The 18,179-nt window shown below is 36.6% G+C and overlaps 1 protein-coding gene across 7 annotated transcripts in view; it reads left to right on the forward strand.

Moving 5' to 3' along the window:
• Positions 1-9,730: 9,730 nt before the first annotated feature.
• The window catches only part of DLC1 (DLC1 Rho GTPase activating protein), a 415,436-nt gene continuing 406,987 nt past the window's right edge, over positions 9,731-18,179 (forward strand). Inside the window, exon 1 of one of the 7 annotated variants that reach the window (XM_043454523.1) lies at positions 9,731-10,042. The gene's annotated coding sequence lies outside the window, so the exon portion shown is untranslated. Of the gene's footprint in view, positions 10,043-10,150; positions 10,760-10,888; positions 10,907-18,179 lie in introns of those variants that run through there. The other 6 variants (XM_043454531.1, XR_006266865.1, XM_043454532.1 and 3 more) reach the window with 6 other exon arrangements.

Below are 18,179 nucleotides of genomic sequence, written 5' to 3' on the forward strand. Positions count from 1 at the left end.
GAATACAATTATAAGTAGGACATGGAACTTGAACAATAGGAGAATCAGATATGATTCATCTTTTCAGGCAGGACAGTAACATATATTTACAACACAGGAAAACCTAGGCTTTTGCCAGTGACATCCCATTAATTTCTAGAATTTTGTTGTTTCATCTTTCATGCATGACAGATGTTCCCTTTTTTCTTATCTATCTTCTTTCTTCCATCCTGAAATTTTATTTCAGTTACAAGAAATGATCTCTCTAAATGGCAAAGATCAGTCCTTAATTTAGGGTATTTCTTTAGCAAATCTCACTTACAATAGTCCCCAAACAAGAGGCATGTTTGAGAAAAGGTATAAATACTGTATTGTGTGTTAGTTTCTCAGTCGTGTCCTACTCATTGCGATCCCATGGATTGTAGCCCACCAGGCTCCTCTGTCCATGGGATTCTCCAGACAAGAATACTGGAGAGGGTTGCCATTCCCTTCTCCAGGGGATCTTCCCCACTCAGGGATAGAACCTGGGTCTCCTGTATTGCAGACAAAGTCTTTACTGCCTGAGTCACCAGGGAAGCAAATACAATATTAAAAGAAAATAAAGAAAAGAGTAGTTACATATAATTTTTGGGTCATCTGGAAAGGCATTTACAGAGAAGCAGATATTATTAGAATTAGGCCTTAGGATAACAAACATTTGGAGAGAAATGTTAAAATGACTTTCACTTAAAATGGAAAATAAAACAGTACCAAATGCTTGCAGAGTGTATGCATGTCTAAATTTTTTATTTATTATATTATAAAGTAATTATTTCAATTTTCTTTAAATTGTCACATTTATCTTTAAAACCATTAACAACACTGGGCCTTGCTGTGTGTGTTTGTTATTGCTCAGTTGTGGCCTGTAGCCCACCAAGCTGCTCTGTCCATTGGATTCTCCAGGCAAGAATACTGGAGTGGGGAGCCATTCCCTTCTCCATGGGATCTTTCTGCCTCAGGGATCAAACCCAGGTATCCTGCATTGTAAAGAATCAAGTGGATTCTTCACGGCCTGAGCTGCCAGGGAGGCCCTGGGTCTTGCTGTAGGTAACAAAAGCATTTGTTGTGTTTAATACTTTTTTCCTAATCACCATTTGGCAAAAAAGATGCTAACACAATCAGTTGATCCATTTCTTTAAATATTTCTAATTCACTTATTCTATTTGCTTATATATCTGTACATTCTGTGGTTTCTATCCAATTTAATTTTTAACAGTAATTATCATTATTATTATTTTCCCATCTAAAAAAGAAGCAAATAGTCATCCTGGCATGGGCTATATGGTGATTTAGTCACTAAGTTATGTCTGATTCTTGCAACCCCATGGATTGTAAGTAGCCTGCCAGGTTCCTCTGTCTATGGGATTTCTCAGGCAAGAATACTGGAGTGGGTTTCCAGCTCTTTCTCCAGGGGATCTTTTGATCCAGGGATCAAACTCGTGTTTCCTGCACTACGGGGAAACCCATGGGCTATACAGACATGAGGTAAAACAATTTTTCTTACATGTAAATTTTTGAGCATCCATCTAGTGATAGAAGACTCTGCTCTCACAAGCTTCAGTATCATCAGACTGGCTTCCTTGATGCAGAGCCCAAAGAAAACAGGCCTGGGGCCCATCACTCAGGGAATTCTATTTCCAAGTTCAGTATGTCTGTTGCTCAAGATGACTTTGCATGTGGAGTTGTTTTTGCCCTAAACTTTAAAGTCAAATGTCTGTGTTTTTGATAGTTCACACTTTCTTCTCAAAACCCAAAATATTATTTTAACTCATTAAAAATCTTGCAGCTCAGCAAGGCCCCAAATAAAATAGCTACTGTGTTTCTCTGATTCATTTATCTACATAAGAACTTGGCAATTGTAATTGACACTCCATTTTGACCCACGAATACCTAATATAAGGAGAGGAAACTATCCTATATTTTATTCCACAATAGGATTATTTTTCATAGTGAAATTCAACTTTCCAACATAAAGATAGAGGAAACCTATTATGACACATGTTTTACAAACTCTTTCAAACTATTTTTCTAACATTTGAATTTTGGCAATGGTTTTGCTCCATTCTGCCCAACATACTTTCCTCCAACTTAAAATGAGATATATAATTTCACAAAAACATTAATTTTTAAGTTTAAAATTTGTTTCTCTTCTTATACAAAATGGAAACTGGTCACTGCAGTTAATGAAAGAAACTGTTGTGTGTTGCTTTATCCAATAAAATAAATTAAGATCAGACTGTAGAAGTGATACTATACAAATGGGAATTTGTCCTATTGGATACTGAATAGATTATCAACATTTTGCAAGAGTTTGAGAAACAACCTTTCATTTCTAATTGTGTTCTTTATTACTAATGGCTTATATATCACCTCTATCAAGGCTGATAATCCATTGAAACTAATGGTTCTTTGATTATATACCTCCAGTTTATATATAATAGATGCTTTTTCATTCCTGCTTGACAGAATATTGGTGAAAGTTTTTCAGTTCTCTGGATTTTGATCAGGTATTTTATCTATAAAAACATTACCAAAAAAAAAAAAAAAAAAACCAAACCCCACATTCTTTTCAAATGGGCTATATGCTTAGCCATAAAACAGCTCAATAAAAATTCAAATAACCCATAGTTATTCTCCAATCATAATGAAATAAATTAGAAATCAACAACAAAGATAACAAGAAAATCACACACCATTAACCCTTTTGAATATAGCTGCAAAAATTCTTAACAATATTTTAGTAAGTTATTCAATAATATGTGAGAAAATATACGTCATGACAAAGTTCTTGGGCTCCAAAATCACTGCCGACAGTTACTGAGGCCATGAAATTAAAGATGCCTTCTCCTTGGAAGAAAAACTATGACAAACCTAGACAGTGTATTAAAAAGCAGAGACATTACTTTGCCAACAAAGGTCCATATAGTCAAAGCTATGGTTTTTTCAGTAGTCATGTATGAATGTGAAAGCTGGACCATAAAGAAGGCTGAGCACCAAAGAATTGGTGTATTTGAATTGTGGTGCTGGAGAAGACTCTTGAGAGTCCCTTGGGCTGCAAGGAGTTCCAACCAATCAATCCTAAAGGAAATCAACCCTAAATATTCACTGGAAGGACTGATATTGAAGCTGAAGCTCCAAAAGTTTGGCCACCTAATTTGAAGAGTCAACTCACTGGGACAGACCCTGATGCTGGAAAAGATTGAAGGCAGGAGGACAAGGGGACGAGAGAGGATGAGACAGTTGGATCGCATCACCGACTCGATGGACGTGAGTTTGAACAAGCTCCGGGAGATGGTGAAGGAGATGGAAACTTGTCATGCTGCAGTCTATGAGGTCACAAAGAGTTGGACATGACAGCGAGTGAACAACAGCAGCAATGATTTATGGCAGGAATGTAAGATTTGTTTAAAGTTTGAAAATCAATTGATGACATGCAGCATTATTAACAGACTTAGAAAAACTTTACACAGATTAAAAAATAAAAATGTGATTAAGAAAAATCTTTTTTGGATTGAAGTATCATTTCCTGATTAAAAAGAACTCTCAACAGACTAGAAATAGGGAAGGGTTTCTCAACCTCAACATGGTCGACATTTTGGTCAGATAATTATTTGCTGTGGGAACCTGACATTTTGGATCAGATAATCATTTGTTGTGGCAAACTGTAATTGTACACAACAGTATATTTTGGAGTCAGAAGCACCACTTCAGTTGTGATGAACAGATATCTCCAACATCTGTAAACATCCTTATTAAATAAAATCCTAGTCCTAGTTGAGAACCACTGAAATGGAGGGAAATTCCTTCATCTGATAAAGAACATCTACAAAAAAAAAAAAAATCCTTTCAGCTAATATCATAATTAATGGTAAGAGTCCAAATGCTTTTTCCTTTAGACCGAAGACAAGGCAAAACTGTCCACTTTCACCTATGTTATTCAACATTGTAGTGCAGATTCCAGTCTGTGGAATAGAACAACAACAAATAAAAAAGTAACAGGACTTCCCTGGTGGTACAGTGGAAAAGAATCTGCCTGCCAATGCAGGCAATTCCGGGTTTGGGAAGATTCCACATTTTGTGGAGCAACTAAGCCCCTGAACCACAACTACTGAAGCCTGTGTGCCTAGAGTCCATGCTCAGCAACAAGAGAACCACAGCAATGAGAAGTCCACATACTGCAACCAGGAATAGTCCCTGCTCATTGCAACTAGAGAAAGCCTGTGCAAAGCAACGAAGACCCAGATCAACCAAAATCAATTAATTAAAAAATTAAAATGTTTCATGTTGGAAAAGAAGAAGCAAAACTATCTAATCACATACAACATAATCTATGTTGGAAATCTTAGGGACCATCAAAAAGCTACTGAAATTAGTGAGTTTTGCAAGTTTGCAGGATACAAATTCAAATACAAAAATAAAGTATGTTCTATGTAACAGCAATAAACTATTGGAAATGGAATTTTTGGAATATACCATTTACAGTAGTCTCAAAAATATGAAAGACTTAGAAACCTGACAAAAATGTGTAAAACGATTACAGTGAAAAGAAGGAAACACTTGTCAGAGAAACTAAAAACCTAGATAAAAGAAGAGACAGATTATGTTCATGAAACAGAAGACAATGTTATTAAGATGTTACCTCTAACCTAAATTGATCAAAATTCCAGAAAGCATTTTCCTCCTTCCATCCCAGCCTCACTGATTTCCTTGCTACTTTGGGAAACTGCCAGGCACACTCTTTTTTAGGATCTTGTTTACACTGCCTGGACTCTTGTGACCCTCAGATATCTATATGGCCATCTCTCTCTTCTTTTAAAACTTTTACTAAAAAGTCCCTCAGAGAGATCTCCCCTGATATCTCTTAGTTAATTCTGTGACATGATTGTCCCTCACTCCTCATATTCTTTACCATGCTCTGCATTTTCTGCTTCCCTTAGTAATTATTCATATACTAGATAATTTATATATTTATGCTTATTGTGCATTACCAATCCTCTACCTTCCATTTTAAGGTCCATGAGGGCAAAGTCCTTTTTTCCTTTTGGTTGGGTGGTGCTTAATGACATATCCTAAGTGCACAGAACCGTACCATGAATGTAGCAAATACAAAGTAAATATTGCTTGAGTGTGGGGACAGATATTATGTATGTCACTCAATAAGTATGCTGAGGCTTTCCAGTGGTTCTGTTTTAAAGAGACAAGTATGAGAAGTATACTTGGATTTTAACAGAAATTGAACAGATATTCCTTCAAGGCTACAAGCCTTGGTAACAAGTTCATGACTCCCATCCCCGCTGCTCCCCCTCCAGCGGTACCTTGAGGACGCTGCCTTGGATGCTGGAGTATAGGATAAGGAGTCAGGTGGGATGACTTTCAAAGGGTAGAGATTTAACTGGAGCAGAAGTTTTATGAGATGAAGAAATCGGGACACAGATAGTTTCACCTTTTCCAGGTGAACAGAGGGTGCAGGAGACAATGTATAACAACAGTAAGAGCATTTGAAAGGACAAGAGAAGCTAGAGAGAGCATGAGCTTTCAGCCTCAAGAGAAGAGGAAACATTTTTTGAATATACTGAAGATACAGGGAAATGAGAATTTCAGAGAACATTATATTAACCTCAACAAGGATGCTAAAGAGTACCGAATGGCCATGTTAGCCTAAGTTTTCATACAGAACAAATCTTTGTGGGACATAGAACTAACCTTCACCTCCACTAGCTGGGCACACCTAGACCTCTCTAAAGTATATTTCATGGCTTTCGATCTTCATCCTTCTAAGAATATCCTGGCCATCTTGAACAGGCAGGGAGATTCAACGTTTTTGGAGACCATATATATTGTGCCAGTGTAGTTTTTCTTTCTTTCTTTCTTTTTTTTTTTTTTTTTTACTGTTTTCTAAGTTTATGTTTTAATTTCTATTTGGAATTTATCAGTACACTTTTTTTCATAGCAATTCCTGAGTTGTAATCCTTTTCAATGAAGGGAAGCAATGTACATAATAATCCAAAAAGCAGATATAATGGGTTTTGGAGAATTTATATGGTTTTGCTACTTTTGTCAGTTTAATGTCAAACTTGTGTTCCTTTAATAAATTCTTTTAGATGAATACTAAATGTTTGGCAAAATGCGGTGTCAAAAGTGTGACAACATTGATCCAAAAACTAACCAATCAAAATTACATTGATCAAAACTCAATGATAAAGAATAAAAAATCAACATATATCAAGAGCTAACCAAAATGTGTATCATTGACAACATTGATCCAAAACTAATATGCATATGCAGATTATTAAAACTACAAAATTGTATTTTTTTCCTACATGGCTATCTGTCTATCCAAATGAGCCTATTGGAAGAAAGTACATGTAAATATTGCTGAAAAAATAACTAGAAATCTATCAAATACTACAACTTTATTGCTCTGACACACATCCAATAAATTGCAAGCAAAGTTTTTACATAGATTTTTGAAAGATCAATTTTCATAGACAATTTCTTCATGACTTCCTAGGTGGCGCTAGAGGTAAAGAATCTGCCTGCCAGGGCAGGAGATGCAACAGGCAGGCGTTCGATCCCTTGGTCAGGAAGATCCCCTGGAGGAGGGTGTGAAAGCTATTCTTGCCTGGAGAATCCCCATGAACAGAGGAGCCTGGAGGGCTACAGTCTGTGGGGTCGCAAAGAGTTGAAGACAACCAAGTGATTAAGCATAGCACGTACTTGTGTGGACAATTCTAAAGTGCTTTAAAGACATTCAGTCTCTCTCTATATTAATTTTAAGTTCATTACTATTAGGACACTATTCTTTCACTAAAACAGAAAAATAAAAGCCTGCTTATACCCACAATATCACAAATGTTAAATGTGAGTGTTGAATTAATGATGTTTGCTACTCAATTCATAAAGGGTTCAACACTATTTTCAAAGGATAGGTCCCACTTTGCACGGTCAAAAGCTTGTTGGACTTTAGAGTCATTAAACAATTCTGTAAAAGTGCATATTTAAACTTCCCAATGATAGTTGAGGATTAGCTATCCAATCATAGCCATTGTTTATTATTTAGATCCTAGTACATGGGAAGAAGGACAGGGAAGCCTGGTATGCTGAATTTCCTGCGGTTACAAAGAGTCAGATACAACTTTGTGACTGAGCAACAATAACAGCATGGAAAAAAAAGCTAATCTTCATAATAGCTTATAATCCTCATTCTGAAATTCCTTTTTCTTTAAAAAAAAAAAAGTACCTAATTGTTCCACCAATAAAATTGTTCCAAATGTATACATTTAAGTGAGCTCAATAGATAAAAGTCTTCAGGAAAACAATCAGAATAGAGATGCAAACATGAAAAGGGCAATTATTTCAATGGTAAAAATAATTCTAGATAACAATGACTGCCACACCAGCCATGAAGTCTGATGACTTGACATGGACCATCATCTCTAATTTTGAAAAACCCTTAGATCCAGAGACTAAAACCAAGGTTTATGCAGGCTAAGTAATTCGAATAGGGTCATCACGATTGTTAGTTTAGGAGCCAGAGTCCTTTCCTGATACTTTGCTTTCAACTTTTTCACTGCCCCTCTACCATATTTTATTAGCTGAATAATATGCAAACATTTAAAGGAGTTTTGTATTGAGATTTACAAGTGGGTAGGAGAAGAGGACAAATATCTTGGACCCCTTCTATGTGCCTGACACTATGTTAAATATTTAGGAAACGATCTCATTAGTTATCTTTATCCTTGTATTTGGTAGAGCATTTATGAGAATATAAGTTCTGGGATTTGTTTGGAGTCAGGCAACTGAAGGATGAAAAATAAACAAGAGTGATTAAAGATTTGGGAAGTAATCCTTCTAAATAATAGAGTAAATCATGAAGTCTTATTTGTTTAGGGAAGAGAACGTTAAGGAGAAAATTACTAATAAGACTATGTGGATATCTAAAAAACCATTTATAAATCTATGTGAACAGGGTTTTGTTGTTTCCTCAGGCCAATGTAAACAGAAACAAGGCTAAATTATACAAGAGGGGGATTATAGTACTCAGGAGGAGAATCTAGTCAAGAAGAATTAGCCGAGTAAGAATGTTTATTGAGTGCCCTCTGTTACCAGAGGCAGAGCTACAAGCAGATAGGTATAGAGATATACAAGTTATTTTAGGAAAGAACTTACATCAATTCTCATTCCATTCTGCCCCAGTGTTTTCTGAAGGGAAAGAGATAAATTTATAAAAATATCTGTATATAAAGTTAATCCTATTTTCCAATCTGGGAGTTATGTGGAATTGTCCCTATTTATAAGGAGGAATCTGAAACTCAGAGAGTTTAAGAAGTCTTCCTAGTTTCACACAGCAATTAAGAGAGAGTCAAGAGAGACAGTTGAACTCAGGATGTTACAGTTAGAAAATTTGGGTTCCAATGTAGACTTGGCTACTCTCCATCATTTGATTGTGAAAAAATTACTCTCATAAATTTCTAATATTTCATCTGTAAGATAAAAATAAGAATACACACAGTGATAGTTGGGAAGATTAAATAGTTTCAGTGAAAGTATTTTGAATATGAACATAAATGACCCTTTAAAGGATTTATGAAGTTGTGGACTTCCTTCTTGTGGCTGAAGGTTAACTTCAAGGAATCTAAATGCTCATTTTTTAATCAGTAATGTTTTGAGATAAACTCCTAAAAATTGCTCTCCCTCCAGGTTATTTGAATGCACCTCATCTCAAAATTATGTATAAAATGTTATCCCTGCCACTTACTGTTTTAACCAAATTTAACATACAAACCAAGTGTTTAGCATTGGGTTTGATATTTCTGATAGTCCATGCTTTGCACTAATTTTGAGAGATTTTAGCTACCCAGTAAGAAAAGAAATAATGGCTACAACATAATACTCTGACTTCTCATCAACTCAGTAGTATCAGGAAGTACTCAAAACATGATCATTATGCTATCTAGGTGTCTGTCAGTCTTTATAAAAAATTAGAGAATAAATGCGAATAATGAAAACTGCTTACAATTTCAGAGATGTACCACATAGGTCTCGGACTAATAGGTTTAATATTTCTTGTATCTCTTTTTATGTTCCTCTTTTATCATATAGAAATTGGGATTGTTCCTCTCGTTTTGGAAATCTCTGGGTAGTTGCAAGCCCCATGTAGACCCAATGATCAGGTTAATCTGATCATTAATCCCTGAAAGAAATACCTATGTCATAAACAACAAGAGAATCCATTGATTGTAAATAAAGTAGAAGGGAGGCATTACTGAAGTTTCAACCAAGCAAGATAATTAAACTCAGAGATGCTGTTTCCTGTTTCTCTGGTATAAACAACCAGCATGCTGCACCAGCCTCTGCGCAACCTGGATGTCCCAAGGCCACATCACTCTTCTTTCCTTCCACTTTCCCCAAAGAGAATTCTGGGTCATAAAGGAAGAATTGGTGCAACTTCTTTCCTAAAACGACTTGTGCTTCCTCTGCCTTGATATTTGTGTCATCTTATTATAAGAGGAGCGAACATCTATTATTAATTGATGCACTAATTAAAGCCATACTTGCAGTTTCCATTAGCTTATTCCCTACATTCTCCAGAGTTGGCTGTCTGGTTTTAATCAAAACCAAATGGTAGTCCAAGTTCCCAGCCTAGAGCAGCTAGGAGGAAGTCATCCAGTGGAGGCATAAGAAAGCAGAAAAGATAAACAGACGATAGTTCACAACATTTGTGTCGGAGGAAGGATACAGATACTGTGAGCTGCTTGAGAGATGTGAGTCCCAGACTGTGTTCTGCGGGATGGAAGCAGTTGCAAGTGGTTAATGTCAGCAAGACTGTAATAGGATCAAGATGGAGTCTGTCTTCTGCTTTTCCAGCACTAGATGTGTGTGACTGGAGGATTCTGGCCAGAAGCAAGGCTGCCTGGGTCCTGACACAAACTACTTTATTTCCGGGAAGGATTCTTGGGATCAGAGATCTTGAAGAAAACGTTCTGTTTGCTGGATTCCTAGGATCTCACTTAACAGATCTCAGGTACGGTGTGTGATCTGGCTGCAGCATTTTAAATGAAGGAGCGGTCAAAAGGTTTTCAAATTTAGAAGAATTACGGTATTAAAACTCTAACTGCATCTTGCTCCCTTAAAAGATCTTTTGAAAGGAGTCCTGCAAAGGTATTTTGATTACATTGTGTGTATACACTGAATACAGTGGAAAAGTTGTAGAGAAAGGAAAGAACTAGGTTTTCTATCTTTTTTTTCCCCATAAGCAGTGTGGGATAGAAAAAGGCTTTACGGCTTTATGACTCTCCAACTAATCACCTCAAGGGTTTTGACAAACTCACTTCAGTTCTGTGTAAAATCAGAACTCCTAAATCGCCGGCCTCAGGGCTCCCCCCTCCCCTCCTCCCGGCTCAGTCTTTCTCACACGCACACCACTCAGAGGCAGGAAATGCTTCGCAGGCAATCTGGGCCTGGTTGTGGAGGCCCCTTTTGCAAAACATCAGTCTGAATTTACTAGACAGAAGTCACTAGGAACGCCTTGACAGACTCCGGCTTCGGCTAAGGCTCCCTCCAGCTGCGGAGGCTGTTTTTGTTAGAATCACACACTGCGCAGAACCGCTTAGAATAGAGCCATGATCTCAACTACGAAATGTGAACTTATATTTTGGAGAAAGTAACGGAGACGGACTCCTCTCCTAGGCTGAGTGTTGAAGCATGTCATGCCTCGGCGTTTCAGCTCCTCCTCGTCGAGGTAAGACGCTGTGGACTATCTATCTCTCCGCTTTGAGGCAATCTACAGAGAGGCAGAAAGATTGAGAGACATGTTAGCATCTTGCACGGAGTGGTGATTTCCTGGGTCTTAGAGCTGAGCCACGAAATCAGAAGTGGAAAATGTTTAGTAAGTAGAAAACTGTGGGTCAAACTGTTTTAGCAGAATGTCAGTTCGGAAATAGGCTCCAGGGAGACTTCACTCTTTTTCTCCGTAAAGTAAGATCTTATTTTCAAGTCCTTTTCATCCTTAACTTATTTATGACTAGAGCCTGAAGACCAGTTTCCCTATTATATGACTTATGTGAAACAAATACATTATTGTCACACATTAAGTGTGAGGTGTAAATGATTTTTTTTCTTTCCCCGTCTTTTGCCAACAGAAGAGTAGATGACTTTATTTCTTAATGCATTTTTCAAAGAAAAGTTTGTGTCTCGTTTAAAATATGAAGATTGGATTCTTCAGTATGTCCCCACCCAGTTTCAACTACAGGTCAAATTGCTAATGTACAGCTTGCTAATAAATGGTTTATTTATTTTTCAAAAAAGTAAACACATGAAAGTTTACAACTTATTTCTATCCTAAATAGAATTTACTCTGATTTTTAAAAATTTTAATATCAGAATTAGATTTAAGATATATATATTAACTTTCCTGAATTAACTATTCACTGCTCAAATTCTGTGTGAATATTTTTGAATAATTAAAGTAAATCTCAATGACAATGACATTCATTATTACCATTTTAAGGTTGTTGGAAATCATTAGAATCATATGAAAAGCTGATCTGTGTAGACAATTCATGTAATCATAAAATTACATTTCCACTGGACTGTAGTGTTTTTAAGTTATGTTTACATGTGCAGTGTAAGGAAAGAAATTTAGTAATGACTGAAATAGCAGAGAGTTTTAATAGATAACATAGTGTTATATTTATGCTTCTGAATATTTAGAATGAAAACCATTATTTTATAGAAATAATATGGAAAGATATGTGAAAGAAACAAATAGCCATGCATATTTCCAAATTTCTTAGATGAACACAAAATATCCTAAATGAAACATGAAAGCTATTTGACAGTTGGATCATATGAAGTCAAAGTTTTCATCATAAACTTTGACATGGTATAAGGTGACCATTTGCTGTATTAGCTAATCATGCTTAAATTTTACACTAGAATAACTTGTGTTGACAAATTCTAACTATTCACTAACAATTTAAGTCGTGTTAAGACTCACAAGTGATAAAAAGAATCTTTTTAATATGTTAAAAATAAAATATTGACTTTTCTAAATTATAATTTAATAAAATTCTTCAATAGAATTTTAAGGAAGGAAAAAAATATGAGAGGTTACCTCTTCTAACACTGTCTTAAAGGTGCCAAAAAAGAAGCTGAAGTATGACATTCAAAAATGACCTGTCCAAGGTCACACTGCTAGTTAGTAGAAGAGATGACATTGGAACCACCATACCCTGTGTCATAATTCAGATAATTTTATATCACATCACCTTGCTCCCAAATAATAGTTATGCATAATAGGGTATGAACATATATAGAAGGCTACCTTTAAACAGAAAATTGAAATGCTTCTTTAAAAAAAAAAAAAGGCTTACAGCTGCCACTAGTATTATAGCGTGGGGGGAAAAGAAAATTCATGGTTTTAAAAAATAATCAAATTTACTAAGTAATAAAATTTCCTCAAATGCAAAAGTTTTATTCTACCTTCAACAAACACTTTAGAGGAGTAACTTGTTTGTGACCGTTTTGTTACATTTCATGTTTATGCCCAGGAAATCAATCCATATGCTAATAATTATATTAATTTTAAACTGATGTTTCTTAAAAACATAGAGTTAGAAAGGAGGTTGTCTGATTCATATCCTTGTATCTAAATGGTATCATTATAACCCAACCCAATCAGCGACGTTCAGGAAAGATTTTACTGCCCCCCGTTGGAATCAGTTTAAGAATCTTACATACCCAGACATGTTTTTATTTAAATAACCTAAATCTCCACTGCTGTAGCCTGTTGCCAGTTCTATGCATTTTTACCTCAGTGGAAATGTGAAAAGGCTAAATGGACATGTGAAAATATGTGTACATTTTGAGGTCAAATAAACCCACTTATTTTCATCATGCCTTCAACAGCTTATTTTTAGTCCTTTAATTGGTTCATATATCTGTTCTGAGCCTTCTACAAAGTCCTTTAGTTGTAGAATGCAGAATTTGTTACGGTATATAAATAAATGGCTGACCAGTGCAGTGTTAAATGGAGGAGTTGGCTGTTTCATCTGTACCATTCCTCATATATGACAGTATATGTTGCTATTCATGCTGAAACACTGCACTTTCCATGGCAAGAGCCTTTCTAATAAAACGAATATGTTTCATTTCTAGTACATCCCATGTTGTTAGAGAAAATGTGAGTCATGACCCTTTTTCCCCCACTTTTATGAACCAGATTGGATTTCCTGATGTTATTACCACTTAAAAGATAAGCTATTCAACACTTCCAATGTCTCCACACTCTACATGATTGGAATGAGGAATAAACACTGTAAAGCAATAGCCCATATAACTGATTGCATGATTACTAAAGGGCTTAGTAAAAGAGAGTAGTACATCATTTTATTTATTTTTTCTTGAGTACATAATAATAAAAAAGAGAATTTTTCTGGCCCTATCCAAGTCTGCCCATACCATACGTGCATGCTAAGTCCCTTCAGTCCTGTCCGACTCTTTGCAACCCTATGGACTGCAGCCCGCCAGGCTCCTCTGTCCATGGGATTCTCCAGGCAAGAATACTGGAGTGGGGGGCTGTGCCCTCCTCTGGTGGATCTTCCCGACCCAGGGATTGAGCCTGCATCTCTCATGTCTCCTGCACTGGGAGGCGGGTTCTTTACCGCTAGTGCCACCTGGGAAGCCCCTACCCATACCTACGCCTGCAACAAGCACTTTGTTTTTGTTCAGTCAGCAAGTTGGGTCTGACTCTTGGAGACCATAGGGTAGACTTACTGAGTCTACCTGAAGCCTGCCAGGCTCCTCTGTCCATGGGATTCTCCAGGCAAGAATACTGGAGTGTGTTGCCATTCTCTTCTCTAGGGGATCTTCCTGACCCAGAGATTGAACCTGCGTCTCCTGCATTGGCAGGTGAGTTCTTTAGCGCTGAGGCCCACAAATGCTTTAGGCATGGTTTAATCTTACTTACAGAGAAAGAGTCTTATAGGATTAAAACAACTCTAAACTGGGACATTTAAAATGTCTTTTTGGTTTTCTTTTGTTTTTACTGTGCTGAGTCTTTGTTGTGCATGCAGTATCCTTAGTTGCAGCATGCGAGCTCTTGGTAGAGGCATGTGGGATCTAGTGCTATGACCGGGTATTGAACCCAGGCCCCCATGCATTGGGAGTGCAGAGTCTTAGCCACTGGACCACTCTTTCATTGATTTTCTTTTTAGAGAATGAATGAATTGCCATCAATATCATCTTACAATGAGAATTCCCTCCGTAGATATCATTACAGTACAGCAAAGTTCCAAATGAGTGATGATTTAGATTCGGATCAGTTATTATTGGAATAAATGTTAAGGATTTTACATCAGAATTTAAAGAGAATGAGGGAAAATTCCTCCAGATTTTAAGAAAATAGCATAAATATTGTGCCTTCTTCTTCCAAGTGAACGATAAGGCCCTTATTTGCACAATGTAAGTCAAACAGGTTTATAGAGAAGCCCAAATTCAGATTGTCTTTGGTGTGGATACGAAAATACAGCATGTACTTCTGCCATCCTCATTTGGCACTAAACTACTAGTCAGCTCATAGAGTTTTGAGAAATAGATGGGCTTAGTTTTTGAGGAAGTTAATCAGAATAAAGGTGAAGTGTGGACCTTGAGACCTAGTTTAAAGAGATTATTTATTTTGATTTAGTGTATTAAAAGTATAATAAGTGAACTTGAAAATATTAAATAGGAATTCCTGTGTTTAAAAAAAAACACAAAAGGCAGTGTAAACACCATGCATGTGAACTTGTTCATGAAAGAAGATAAAGGATTGAAAAAAGCAGTTGTAACTGCTTGTATGTATGAAAGTGAAGTGAAAGTCACTCAGTTGTGTCCGACTCTTTGCAGCCCCATGGACTATATAGTCCATGGAATTCTCCAGGCCAGAATACTGGACTGGGTAGCCTTTTTCTTCTCCAGGGGATCTTCCCAACCCAGGGATGGAACCCAGGTCTTGCAGGTGGATTCTTTACCAGCTGAGCCACAAGGGAAGACCTCTATGTATGAAAAGGTTGTCTTATTGGACTGAAATAACAGAATGGCTTAGCAATACAGTTCAGATAATCCAGAGGGAATCAGTTCATTAGTAGAAATGAGATAGAAAGAAAGTAGGAAGAGCAGAAAGCAAGATCAGAAATTCAGTAAGTGTTGCCTTTTATTCCCAGCAGTTGGCAAAATATCTAGCGTGTCAAGTACTGTCAATACCTGTTTTTTTTTTTTTTAAGTAAATGTTTGTGAAGTAAATAGGAGGGAAAGAAGAAATAAAGGAAAGGAAAACCAATGTTGAAGAGTGGGTGTTGTGAGACTTTTTTTTTAAGTTTTCCAGACATCCTGTAATGACTGAATAATAATTTTTAAAGAGGAAGGGAAATAAGAGGTTGGCAAGAGTCATCAGAGCCTGAGGCCAGAGGTTAACAACACTCTCATAAGATGACATTACAAGTTCATTAAGAACCAGAGGGAAGCGTGAGCATCCAAAAATTGTTCAAAGTTAAAAGTTACATGAGGCCAGTGAGAGCAGAGCACTGGTGAATTTTCCACAATTTAAATGGGGTGGTGTACTGGAAAGCTCTGGGAAGGGACAGAAAATGGGCTCAGTCTTGCATCTTTGCCATTTGAAATCTACTCTATGGTTTCAAGCATGCCCCATATCTACTTTGAGCATCTGCTTTTTGTTGGTAAAACCTGGAAGATACTGTAAATATTTATATCACCAGGTCATTTTGAGCATCAGATGAGACATCGTATGTGCCAATTGGGTCGCATACAGTATAACAAACAAATTTCTGTGTTTGTTTGTTTGTTTTTTTTTAAAAGCAGAGGTCAAATGAATCAACAAAGAAAGAATCATGGCGTTTCACTCTGTGGTCATATCACTCATCTGTATTGAAATAACACAGGCATACAAGGGATAGTTCCAGTTCCTCTTCAGTTATGGATTCTGCAGCTAAGATCTGTCAAAATAAAGGAATTATTGTTGTCACCATCTTCATCATCATCACCGTCTTCTAGTATCTAGTGAATTATTGCACTATGCCATGGATTAAGTGCTTTACATGTATTATCAGCTCATCATTATTATTATAGCACAATGTTATTATTTCTGTCAATGATTTTCATTATTCCTATTCTTGAAGTGAGAAAACTGGGGAAGACAGAACCTAAGTAATAAATGCAAATCACCAGAAAAATAAAAAGATTCTTTAACAGACATCTTGCCCTCACAAAAAATAGAGATAATAAACACTAGCCACCAATAGATGTTGGACATTGACCTATTACTTAGTCCTGCCAAAATGTCTCTGTATAAAATAGGATAACAACAGTGCCCACTACAATGAGTACTTGTTACTTATGAATATTATTACTAAAGGAGACAGTGTAAGGATAACACCAAATACAGGGCCTGATCCACAGTAAATGCTTAATACATGGAAGCTTTTTTTTACTATTACTATTACCATGATCATTGAAACTTTCTAATGCACCAACTATTTATTGGGTATTTGGGACAGTTGGTAGTAAAAACAATCTCAAATATACATAAGCAGATGAAAAAATAAGCTGAGAATTATAGATATTAAATACAGGAGGATACCCCTGGTGGCTCAGCAGTAAAAGAATCCGTCTGCAATGCAGGATGCATGGGTTCAATCCCTCAGCTGGAAAGATCATCTGGAGAAGGAAATGGCAACCCACAGGCATATTCTTGCCTGGAAAATCCCATAGATAGAGGAGCCTGGCAGGCTACAGTCCATGGGGTCGCAAAGAGGTGGACATGACTAAACCACCACTACCGGAGGGGACAAAAGTTGATATCAGAGGTATCAATCCCTGATAGGATACCAACCTAACAGAAGTAACTAAGTTCTCAAATGATTTCATGTTCCTGATTTCAGTGAAAGTTGTACTTATCAAATGGCTGAAATCTCAGTATCATGTTGTCACCGAGCTGTTTGAACACCTGTGTTGCTATAGCCCTATCTCTTATTTATATTTAGTGATTACTATGTCTACTGTTGGAGTGTTCTTAGAAATGATAGCAAAGCTAAAAATAGAAAGTGACCACTTAAAGCAAAGCCACATCTCACTATGCTGATGATAAAGCATTATAATTCATGTCTGTTGTGGAATAGAAGTATCTTTTTAGAAAAAGGGAGAAACCACATTTTAGTCATATTGCTTTGCCATAAAAAAATACAATGAAACATTTGATATAAAATTTAATTTTAAGCTGTTTCCTGTTGCCTCAGAAATTTCAAGTGAAACAATTTCAGAGCAAAAGCAATACTTTTCGTTGGTTTTAAGGGAGTTTGCAGAAAAGATATGAAGTCAAAATGCCAAATAATTTATCATTCATTAATGAATTTATTTGCAGAAATACCCAAGCTACAATGTAGTTCTAGATGCTCAAAGGGATATGCACGAAATGGAACACTTATTGAGAAGACTATGTACATAAAAAAATAAAACATGGAATCCCAAAGGAAATATAGATATCTAGAAATTACTGCATCTGTGATATAATATTATACCCCAAGACTGTGTTAATTCTGGGATCTCTTGGAAACCAATTTTCTCCATAAAACTTTTAGTGATATCAGGCAAACATCATGACATTTTAAAAGATGTAGTCACATTACATGTGGTTACTTAAGAAAATGTTCTGGGCATATGCAAACCTGGTGGACTTGAGCTATAAAGTGGTAATAAGTCAGACACTGCCAGTATCTGAGCTCATCCCTTCAAGGGAATTGGAAACTACCAGGAACAGAGGAGCCTGGCGGGCTACAGTCCATGGGGTCACAGAGAATCGGACTGAGTGACCACACACACACACACACACACACACACACACACACACACGGCTACATCATATAGGAGGAAGCTGGAGGTAAAAATAGGACAACTCAGAAATAATAATTTGCAATTTTGTAACAGCTTTCTCTTTTCTGATGAGCTGACTTCTAGTGGATTGACCCTGTTAATTTTCAAATGTACTTGCTTCCTGGAACATATTTGACTCTGAGAGCTAAGAAGGAGAAAAAACTTACCAAGCTCAGTAAAACTAATATATACATGAAAATAGGTAAACATTAAAGAAAATTTTTAATTGGGTACCT

Source organism: Cervus canadensis, chromosome 31 (genome assembly GCF_019320065.1).
Source record: "Cervus canadensis isolate Bull #8, Minnesota chromosome 31, ASM1932006v1, whole genome shotgun sequence".
Taxonomy (NCBI): Eukaryota; Metazoa; Chordata; class Mammalia; order Artiodactyla; family Cervidae; genus Cervus; species Cervus canadensis.